Below are 3,680 nucleotides of genomic sequence, written 5' to 3'. Positions count from 1 at the left end.
GGGCTCTACAACCCTGGGACTAGGCTGACGGCCCAGATGGTACAAGCAATACTGGGTGTCACACTTGGGTTTGTATGGGTACTTGGGACGGGGGGGAGGCGGCAGGGGTAGAGGGTGTCTGCGCTGCAGCCTTCTTTTGTGTAACTCCCTGAATAAGAAGAATCACCAAAAAAGTTGACAAAGCGAATTGTCATAGCGGTATCTTTTGGTGGTGCTGCCGTTATGGCAGCACTGAAGATTAATTCTCAAGGGAAGGCTCATCTCCAAGACCCCATGGAAGAGATGGCCCTCTCGCATAAGCCCCAACACAGACACACAAGAATTGAGAACATCACGCAGCACGACTCCCCCAGGGGTACAGAACTTGTCAGCAACACAACCCAAAGACTACACTAAAGTGTTCCGGATGCCACCATGGAATCCAAAGCTTTGGTTTTTCAGTGATCGGTGGTACCAAAGTAGATACAAGCAAACAGATGAAATAAAGGAGCCAGTTCGGGGCGTGAGTGTAAAACCTGCAAACTTGGATGAGATATTCAACAAAGACAAAGATTTTTAAAAGCAGATGACCTGAAAAAAACAAAATGTAATATAAGGGAATAAATATGAATTATTACTGTCAGATAATATATTATCTGGATACATACCTCACTGCTGTATCAAAATCCCTGATGGAAGGGATTTAAGTCACTGTTCCTTCCCAGCACTCCTTAGCGGGAGGTCCTCGTCACTCTCTCTTGCTCAGATTCCAAGGGCCACTTCGAAGACAGTATGCGTCGAATGCATGCCCACCCACACTGGCCAGGCTGGTGTCCAGATTGACAATGCCTGCTGGGAACTCCACCGCCTGGAACATGGCGTCCGGCCTGATGGCCAGATGCCAAGGGACAAGGCCACTGGGGGAGGAGACGACTCCTCCAACACCTTCTTCAGTGAGACAGGCGCTGGCCAGCATGTGCCCTGGGCAGTGTTTGTAGCCCTGGAGCCCACAGTTATTGATGAAGTTCACACTGGTACCCACCCCTCTCCCAGCTTTTCCACCCTGAGCTGCTCATCACAGGCAAGGAAGATGCTGCCAATAACTACACCCTGGGCAAAGAGATCACTGATCTTGTCTTGGACAGAATTCACAAGCTGACTAGCCAGCGCACAGGCTCAGGCCCCGCTTTGGTGGGGGCAGCTGGCTCTGGGTTCACCTCCCTGCTGATGGAGCGGCTCTCTGCTGGTTACGGAAAGAAGTCCAAGCTGGAGTTCTCCATCTACGCAGCCCCCCCAGGTTTCCACAGCTGTGGTTAAGCCCTACGATTCCATCCTCACCACCCACACCACCATGGAGCACCCCGATTGTGCCTTCATGGTAGACAATGAGACCATCTATGACATCTGTAGTAGAAACCTCGACATTGAGCGTCTAACTTACACTAACCTTAACCACCTTATTAGCCAGATTGTGCCTCCCACCACCGCTTCCCTCAGATTTGATGGGGCCCTGAATGTTGATCTGACAGAATTCCAGACCAACCTGGTACCCAGCCCTTGCATCCACTTCCCTCTGGCCACATATGTCCTTGTCGTCTCGGCTGAGAAAAGCTTACCATGAGCAGCTTACAGTAGCAGAGATCACCGATGCCTGCTTTGAGCCAGCCAACAAGATGGTGAAATGTGACCCTCGTCATGGTAAATACATAGCTTTGCAGCCTGCTGTACCGTGGTGATGTAGTTCCCAAAGATGCCAATGCTGCCGTTGCCACAACCAAGACCAAGCGTAACATCCGGTTTGTGGACTGGTGCCCCACTGGCTTCAAGGTTGGCATTAATTACCAGCCTCCCACTGTGGTACCTGGTAGAGACCTGGCCAAGGTCCAGAGAGCCGTGTACACGCTGAGCATCACCACAGCTGAGCATCACCACAGCCATCGCTGAGGCCTGGGCTCGCCTAGATCACAAGTTTGATCTGATGTACGCTAAGCGTGCCTTTGTGCACTGGTGTTTAAGTGAGGGCATGGGGGGAGGGGGAGTTCTCTGAGGCGGGCAAGGATGTGGCTGTCCAAGAGAAGGATTATGAGGGCTTTGGGGCAGATAGTGCTGAAGGAGACGATGAGGATGAAGAGTATTAGCCCATGTGCTAGAATTCTTGATTTTGTCTGTGTATGTGTGTAACTGTCCTGAACTACTAACAAAGGTGTTTCCAGTTTAAGTGGGAAAGAAAGAAGAAAGGAGGGTTTATTGTGACTTAAAGTCCATCGTGGTGGGGGGGGGGGAGTTGGGGTGACAGCAGCTTGAGGCAGGTGGTCACAGTGCACCTGCATCAGAGAGAGGTAAACACAGGCGCTCGGCATACTTTTCCAGTTTTACTCAACCCAGGACCCCAGCCACTCACGCTCAGGGTGGTTCTTCTCTGGTCTGCTGAGCTATCCTGGAATACTTTCACAGACACACCCAGAGAGTTATTTTCAACTCAGTTCTAGACCCTGTCAAACTTTCAATGATCACAAACAGCAATAAAGAAAAAAAAAAGAGTCAAGAATGTTGTGTGCAAGACTTCTGGGACATGATTCAGAGACCAAGCCAGCAACTGGTATGGTGGCACATGACTATAATCCCAACACTCAGAAGGCTGGGGCAGGAGGATTACAAGTTCCAGGCCAACTGAGGTGAAACCTAGAATCAAAGAACTTACAGCAGAAATTTCCCCAAGTCTAGAAAACACACAGACATCTAAGCACAAGTAGCATTTAGAATCCCAAACAGACCAAACCAGAGAATCCCTTTCATCATACTGTCATTAAAGAGTACAGGACAGGAAAAGGCATGGAAACTTGCAAAGGAAGAGGCAGGTACTTATATACACACATATACCAGAATAATAGTGACTGAAAGCCAGGATACACGGCCCTAACCTCCGGTTTTCTGTTTAGTATTTTAAAAGACTTTCGAGGCTGGAGAGATGACTCAGCAGTTAAGGGCACTGCCTGCCCTTCCAAAGGTCCTGAGTTCAATTCCCAGCAACCACATGTTGGCTCGCAATCATCTATAATGAAATCTGGTTCCCTCTTCTGACCTTCAGGCATGCAAGGAGACCATGGAGATTTATTTCCTAAGCCTTCCTGGTTGTACATTTATTTTTATTCCCTTTCTGAGTGCAATATTCATTTATTTTTGGCAATATTGGTTTAGTGGTTGTGGGTTTATGCTATCATGGAAGGTCTTGATTTTCTTTTTGATTTTAAAGGATATATATATTTGAATATAGTAATCTTGGTTGCCTCTTGGTTTCTTCCAAGGCGGTCAGTACCCCAGGCACATTTTTAATGAGTCATTAAAGAAATCGGAGCATAAATTATAAAAATCACAGAATTAAAAAAATAAAGATAAAACTTACTGGACCTTTAAGATTTTAGAAAGACAGTTCTAAGAAGTAATGTATTGTTATGATTATCCACATTTAAAAAAAAAACAGAGAAATCACAAATAACTTAATGATGCATCTCAGAGATTTAGGGGGAAAAAAAAAAAGAATAAACCAATTCCAAAATTGGTTAAATAAATAAACAGTAAATTTCAGGAAAGCAACTAATGAAATTAAAGGAATAACACAAAAAGGTTCAGTCAAACAAGAAATTGGTCCTTTGAAAAGATGAACAAGATTAACAAACCCATAGTCAACCTGAAAAGCCAAA

General features: G+C 46.3%; 1 pseudogene; it reads left to right on the top strand.

Annotated features, from left to right (window-relative positions):
* Positions 1–784: 784 nt before the first annotated feature.
* LOC127213139 (tubulin alpha-1C chain-like) lies at positions 785–2,117 on the top strand (annotated as a pseudogene).
* The last annotated feature ends 1,563 nt before the right edge of the window (positions 2,118–3,680 follow it).

This window comes from Phodopus roborovskii, unplaced genomic scaffold (genome assembly GCF_943737965.1).
Source record: "Phodopus roborovskii unplaced genomic scaffold, PHOROB, whole genome shotgun sequence".
Taxonomy (NCBI): Eukaryota; Metazoa; Chordata; class Mammalia; order Rodentia; family Cricetidae; genus Phodopus; species Phodopus roborovskii.
The sequence above is the reverse complement of the archived record's forward strand: the minus strand, read 5'-3'. Positions and strand labels throughout refer to the sequence as shown.